This window comes from Oryctolagus cuniculus, chromosome 13, assembly GCF_051225735.1.
Source record: "Oryctolagus cuniculus isolate XC-2025 breed Fujian yellow rabbit chromosome 13, ASM5122573v1, whole genome shotgun sequence".
NCBI lineage: Eukaryota > Metazoa > Chordata > Mammalia > Lagomorpha > Leporidae > Oryctolagus > Oryctolagus cuniculus.
Window position 1 is genome coordinate 4,856,462 of NC_142879.1, and position 8,064 is coordinate 4,864,525.

Here is an 8,064-nt window from a genome sequence, read left to right on the forward strand (position 1 = left end):
TGGCCTCCGATTTAATTGTACTGGTAACCAACGCCGGTCAGTCGGCATTTTGACACTAATTCGTCTATTTGTCAGTACCCTGCGGTCCCTGATTCCTTGTTAGTTCCGCTTGTTAGCTGTGGTTTTATACTTTGACTTGTCCTCAGTTCTGCACGCTGACAAGCTGCAAGTCCTAGCCGTTGGCTTATCAAGCTTGTTGCTATGGTGCCCTACTTCCTCCTGTAATGCCTCTATCTCACGGTGGTGTTCTGTCGAACGCCAGACTTTCCTCATTCTTTTTGTGAGCTCAGACCCAACCTCTGCTTCTGCATTGTCTTGTGGACTCTGATTCCCAACACTGCCACACGCACAGCTCCAGTTGCATATCTGCTCTTTGGGCTATCAGTGGAATCTCTTAGAAATACGTATCCTTCCAGTCTGTGCCTACCATGGCCATTCAAACTCTAGTTTCTCTACCTGACTTCTATCTGTACAGTTTACACTATGAATTAAATAATTTGCAAGTGCATAGTTAAGCTCATATAATTCTTCAGAAACACAGGCAGATAAAGTGATTTTTTCCACAATATTTTTGGTAGATGCTTCAGTTACCTTTTTTTTTTTTTTAACAATTTGAACTTAATTAAACATAAAATTAGCAACTGGACCGCATTGACTGCAGCTTCCTGCTGGTGATAACATTTTATCTTGAGATCTGAATTAGAGTTTCAAATGTGTGTACCAGGCAGAAATTGTCTACTGAGACTCTTGCTGTTCCGACACTGCCAGCACGTTTAGGTATGGGAATGCCAAAGGAACCGGCTCTAGCATGTGCACAGAGGTATTTGCAGGTTGTATGCATCTTTCCATATAAAGTCTTTCACACTGTTGTGTGGGCTATAAAAATCATTATGAAGGTCAGTGTTCTCAAGCTGTATTTTCAAAGCAAATTTGAATTCCTGTCCCTTTCTCTCTCTAGAACAGCTTGCCAGTACTCAGTTGTAACTTTTGTTTAGCAGTGTTTTTGTCACTAAAGAAGCATAATTAAAGAAAACCATTAAAAAAATTCACAAGCTCTTACAGGTTTGGAGCAATTAGGCTGGGTAATTAGAAACATGATAAAAGAGAAGCTTGGGAAAATGATTTAAACCCCCATTGAACATTTGTATTAAAAGATGAATAAGGAATAGGGAAAATTAAAAGCATAGTTTATATCTGGTCGGCAAAGGATAACGCCAATTATTCTGGCACGTATTTATTTACCTAGATTTAGTTATTCAGAGAATGTAGAAAACTCAGATGTGCTGGAGAAAAACAAATAGGTGCTCCTTTTCATCTTGCAGGCAGTATAATACGCCCACACAGGGGAAGAGTTTTCTTCCTTGCCATATTTTTTTTCTTTTCAGTTATTTAACAACAAATTAAAAAGATGTCCAATATGTTTCTGAAGTCAACCAGGTAAAATTATCTACTTTGCAAATCAGAAGATGAATTTCGAGAAGGGACCAACAGTTCTACACGCAGAGAATACTCCAGGAGCAGTTAATGGTCTCGCAGGAGAAAGCCTTCCAGACATGATTCTTTGAACAAACGGGGGTTTCAGCTGAGCAGTGCTATGACGTGAATTACTGCTACATAGGAGAAATTCATTTGGGACAAGTAAAAAGAATCTGTGATGACTGGTAAATGTAAAACTCACTGTTTGTAACCTAAACTGAGCAGAACTCAACACAACACAATCAAATGATCAAACATTTTATTATTGAGAGGAGGGACATTATGTTCTTCCTAAATTTTAAAGAAAATAATGTAAAAAGTTTTGTGTAGTTATTAGTTTTGTCATTTTCTATTTCTCACTTGTGAAAAATATACATGGCATACAATTTTACCACTCTCAAACTATTTACTTGTATGGCAGAGTTACGGGGCAGGGCGGGAGGGGGAAGCAGGAGCCAGGAGCTTCCTCCAGGTCTTCCATGCGGCTGCAGATGCCCAAGTCTTTGGACCAGCTTCTGCTGCTTTCCTAGGAGCATCAGCGGGAAGCCGGGTCAGAAATGCAGCAGTGGGGGCATCAGCCAGCACCCATATGGGATAGTAGCATCGCAGGCGGCAGTTGAACCAGCTATACCAAAACGTCAGCCTCAATTTTACCACTTCAGCCATTTTTAGGTGTACAGTTAATTCAGTGGCACTAAAGTATATTCACACTGTTTTGCAAACGGCACTACCATCCAGCTCCCCAGCTCCTTCATCATCTCTGAAGGATGCACTTACTCATTTAACATGAACAAACCATTTCACCACCCATGCGTGAATTTGTTTACTTAAGAATCTGCAAGGGCCTGCACTGTGGCCTAGTGGGTAAAGCCACCACCTGCAGTGCTGGCCTCCCCTCTGGGCACTGGTCTGAGCTCCACTTCTGATCCAGCTCTCTGCTATGGCCTAGGAAAGCAGTAGCAGATGGCTCAAGTCCTTAGGCCCTTACAGCCGTATGGGAGACCCAGAAGAAGCTCCTGGCTCCTAGCTTCAGATCAGCATGGCTCTGGCCGTTGTGGCCACCTGGGGAATGAACCAGCAGATGGAAGACCTCTCTCCCCCCACCCCTCTGCCTCTGCCTCTCTGTAACTCTGCCTTTCAAATAAATAAATAAACCCTTAAAAAATCTCATCAGAGGAAACATGTGATATTTATATCTTTGTTTTTTTTTTTTTTTTTTTTTTTTTTTTTTTTGACAGGCAGAGTGGACAGTGAGAGAGAGACAGAGAGAAAGGTCTTCTATGTCTTTGTGATTGGCTCCACTTAGCATGTTTTCAAGATTGACTCATGTCACAACATATGTCAGAATATTCTTCAAGACTGAATAATATTCTAGAATATATTCACACATTTTGTTTATCCATTCACCGTCAATAGACAGTTGGGTTGTTCCACTTTTGGTTACTACAGATAATGATCTTATGCACAGGGTTATACAAATATCTGTTGCAGCCTCAGCTCTCACTTCATTTGTGTATACTCGTAGCTGGGATGTGTAGGTCAAATGCTAAGTCTGTGCTAGTTTGTACTGTATTGTAAAGCAGTGTTTCCATTAGCAGTGCCCCAGGGTTTCCAGTTCCCCATATCTGTGTCAACTCCAGTGATTTTCTGTTGTTTTTCTTTTTGCCATTGCTGTCGGAGAGGATGTGCAGTGTTATCTCATTGTAGTTGTACTTCTCTCTTTTATTAGAGTTTACAACCCTTAGCTCCAAACCAGCAAGAATGCAACAAAATCACATCCAGGCCACTTTCTCTATGCTATCTCATCTCAGGTCTTAAGTCTGCAGACAGGTGTTTATATAGCTGGAATTCCAGAGACACATATTGTCATATGCATGTGGGGTTTCAGATTCGTTTTGACCATAGACAACACAAGCCCTAGCCTACGGGCTGGAATATAGCTGATATTGCATCACTCTGAATCCAAAACGTGTGTGTGTGTGTGTATGTATGTGTGTGTGATTCTATATATATTCTCTATATATAAAATGCTCAACATGGGTCTGTTAAAATAAAATATTAGAGTTTTGACAGTTAACTATGAAGAAGATATATGTAGATTGAAATGACTTTGGAAAGCGTTTGGCATATCATATCTGAAGGGAGTCCTGCATGCGTCCGTCTGTTTCACAAGCAAATTAGTCAAAAGATGAATGACTTAATTTTGCTTCTTCCCTGCCTCGGGCTTATTTTAAATATCTCAGGTGGTCCGATGCAACTGGGCAGTAACAAGACATTTAATGCAGTTTTTATTTGCCTGGTTACCACTTGCACCAGTAGTGTCATAAAATTTAAAAGCACAGATGAAGAATTTTCTCCACCTGGGCCAAAGATACCATTTACTTTCATGGTTTCCCCCCTAAGTTCAAGGTGATAACAATCTCCATTTTATAATTGCAGTTTAAATTTATGAATTTGTTAGCATTGATTACTTACCAAGTAACCAAAATCTTCTTTCTATTATTTTTTATTTGTAGTTCAATTCTTTGGAATGATAGTTTTCAACAATATACTTGCTAAAAATATTTTATACCAACATCTTATTTAAGTAATCATATTTTTATTATTTTTGCTCCCTGAAATTAAATAGTTTCAGAATATTGGAATTAGAAGAAAACCAAAAAGTTAATCTTATGTATAATAAGGTTGAAAAAGATAATTGATTTCTAGAAAAGATGACCAGGGTGGCAGAAACTCTGACCCTGGAACAGGGAAACTTCCTGACGTTACAATGGGAGAAACTTACTGGTGGCTTTAAAAATATTTTTAATTCATTAATTTGAAAACAGATGGGGAAAGAGAACTTCCATCTGCAGATTCACTCCCCAGATGTGCTGGGGGCCAAGAACGGAATCTGAGAACTTGACCTCCCATGTGGCAGGAACCCGAAAACTTGAACCATCACCCACTGCCTCCCAGGGTGCACATTAGTAGGAGCTGGAATCAGGAGTGGAGCTGAGATGCAAAACCAGACTCTGCAATAGCGGTCGTCAACATATTGAGTGGTGTCTTAACCCTTGGGTTAAATGCCCAGCCCTGCCTGGCTTTTCTAACATCAGTCACGGGTATAGAATCACAGTCAAGGGCTATGCGGAAATGAGATTAAGATACAAAGGGGTTTATCTTTTGCTGGCTTTTAATTTTAATACTTTCCTAAACACTGTCCACATCCATCTTACCTTCTACTTGTGGTTTTTAAATGTCAATACTTAAAAAAAATGGAGGGGATCTAATAAGATAGGCATCCATTGGATATTATGAAGAGCACACAACCTTGCATTTCCCTATAGCCAAATGCCTCCTACACATTAAAAATGATAGCTTGAACAGTGATTTTATTTATTTAGATACATTTCTTCTCACCCCAGGAGGGAACTGCAGTGGTACCAGTAGCGTCAAACACAATGTACTCCATTATTTACAAGACGGAAATGAAGATGCAGACCACGTCTGCACATTATTCTTTCCGAGAGCTTTACATCAGATTTCCCTGGACCTCTCTGAAGACCTCCCATCTCGGGACTGTGATCTTGAAACATATGCACACAGATGGCCCTACAAATGTTGTCTCCCAACAGGACACCAGCCCCTGCCCCAGGCTTTCCACAGGCTTCCTCTGCGGGATACGGCTCTTCCTGCCTTTCCGTAACCTCGGGCAGTTTTGCTGCCCTGACAGCAGTGCACCGTGCTGGTTCCTCGTCTCCGCCGGGGGTGTTGTCACCAGACTGCGTTCGATCACACATTTAATTGGCAGCCTCAAAGGCCAGCACAGACAACAGCCAAGGAAATCAGTGTTTGGAATTATGATTGGAAAATACCAGAAACGATATCGTATCATTTAATTTTGTAAAAATATGATGGTTCTAGACTCAATGAAATATGTACGTGTTGTGCAAGTGAGGTGCTGCAGCCTGCACCAGGTGTGTTTATGAAGAACGACAGCCCGTAGGGCTGAAAGGAACACCTCCACAGAGCTGAGTCCTTGCCCTGTGGAAAACACTTACTTCATCATCCACTCTGCCCAGGACTCTGGAGCTCACTACCTTGATCTTCCTTGCAGTGGTTACAATTGTGAAGTGTTGAGGAAAAACCTAGGAGAAATGGATGATTCTCCAAATAAAGATGATTTAAATTGTCCGAGAAATATATATTTTTTTTTATTTTTAGAGGAAAGGTTTATTGTCAGGTGGGGGACGCCTGACAGGCTGGGGGAGAGGGCAAGGAGAGAGTAAGAGAGAGGGGTGTTGAGAGAGATCAAGAGAAAGAGAGACCACATGTGCGGGAAGTGGGTCCTATTATACCTTTGCAGGGGGCAAGGAAATAGGAGTAGCAAATCCCGTCATGGAGGTGGAGCTGACACCTGTAATTGGGCCATTTGGTCACCTGGCTTCTAGCTGCGGCAGGCAGGGCTAGAGCCGAGGATGGTGTTCCATGCATAGATCATGCCAGACATAAGACTGTACCATTTTACTAAGATTTCCTCACCCCCCTGTTTTTATAAAGCAAATGTGGTATGGGATTACATCAGCCCCCAAAGTCCAGGCGGGTGGAGGGATGATGACCTGTCTGTAGAGCTACTTCTTGCTGACATGGGATGACGAGTTACTCCCTGCTGGCATGGGGCGATGTCTCAAGCTGAAAAAAAAAAACTATCCTGTATTTTTATTTATAATCTGACACTAAATTTCTTCTGACTTTTAAAGTAGCCACATTGACTATATTAGACTTTATATGTGCATCAAACACCAAACACATTATGAGATTTCAATTTAAAGGAATTTGTTAAGAATACTATACACAAGGTCAGTTTATGGTATAGCACATGAAGCCACCACCTGCAATGCTGGCATACCACATATGAGCACTGGTTTGAGTCCTGGCTGTCTTGCTTCTCATCCAGTTCCCTGCTAATGCAGCTGGGAAAGCAAAGCAAGACGGCCCAAGTCCTTAGGCTGCTGCACCCACGTGGGAGATGAGCATGGAGTCCCGGGTTCCTGGCTTCAGCCTGACCTAGACCTGGCTGTTGTGGCGATTTGGGGAGTATCCTAGCAGGTGAAAGATTCTCTCTCCCTCCCTGCCTCCCTCCCTCCCTCTCTCTCTCCCTCCCTCTCTCCCTCCCTCTCTCTCTCTCTTTCTCTCCCCTTCTCATTGGCTCCCTTTCTGTATCACTCTGCCTTTCAGATAAATAAAATAAATACTAACAAGAAAACTGTCCATTAAGCCAACAAGGAAATACTTATATTGAACTTTTATTTTTTAGTGGATAATAAAACTTTTATTTATTTAGTGGATACTAAAAATTAACCCACGGAAGGACCAGTGTTGAGAAGTAAGAACTATTTGTGTCATCGTGCTAATCTTACATACAGATAATAATCTTACATAGTCTCATACACAAAAGCACAGTGTCTGACGAAAACTGTCTTTTGTGTTAGAGGACTCCATGCTCACACGCTGGTGCCGTGTAAGCAGTGTTGTGGTTGGTTGCTGCTGTTTGTGTTTTTAAGGCAGAGCATCTGGCATTATAAAGTTTACTAAGAAATAAACTATTCTTTTAAAAAGGGATTTATTTATTTATTTAAAAGGCAGAGTTATAGAGGGAGAGAGAGACAGGAGAAAAGAGGGAGAGGGAGAAATCTTCCACTGGCTGATTCAATCCCCAAGTGGCTGCAATAGCCATGGCGAGGTCTGGAAGTCCATATGGGTACCAAGTGCATGTGGCAAGGGCCCAGATATTTTGGCCATCTTCTGCCGCTCTCCCAGGTGCATTAGCAGGGAGCTGGCTCAGAAGTGGAGCAGGTGGGACTCGAACTGGCACTCATATGGGATGCTATGGTTGTATGCAGTGGCTTAACCAGCTGTGCCACATACCAGCCCCAGACATATTCTTAATAGCCATAATTTTCATGAATCCTCTACTTAAATATATCAAGGCATAATTTAATTGCATCTTTATTGATAACATATTGGTCCCTGAATTCCATCTTCAGAGGTCCACAAAATTCTACATGGATTAAGAAATCATGTTCTGGGCTGGCGCCGCAGCTCACTAGGCTAATCCTCCGCCTGCAGCACCAGCACCCCAGGTTCTAGTCCTGGTTGGGGCGCCAGGTTCTGTCCTGGTTGCTCCTCTTCTAGTCCAGCTCTCTGCTGTGGCCCGGGAAGGCAGCGGAGGATGGCCCAAGTGCTTGGGCTCTGCACCCACAAGGGAGACCAGGAGGAAGCACCTGGCTCCTGGCTTTGGATCAGAGCAATGTGCTGGCCGTAACAACCACTTGGGGAATGAACCAACGGAAAAAGGAAGACCTTTCTCTCTGTCTCTCTCTCTCACTGTCTAACTCTGCCTGTCAAAAAATAAAAATAAAAACAAACAAACAAACAAAAAAGAAATCATGTTCTAAATTTGTTCCTTAAGTGAAAACCAGTTCATTATAAAGAACATTATTAGGATCATATTTGAACTATTTATAGAATTGCCTTTTTGTATTTTTATTTTGTTTCTAGTAGCAGTGAAAATGATAAGCATTATAAGTAAAAAGTTAATGCAAA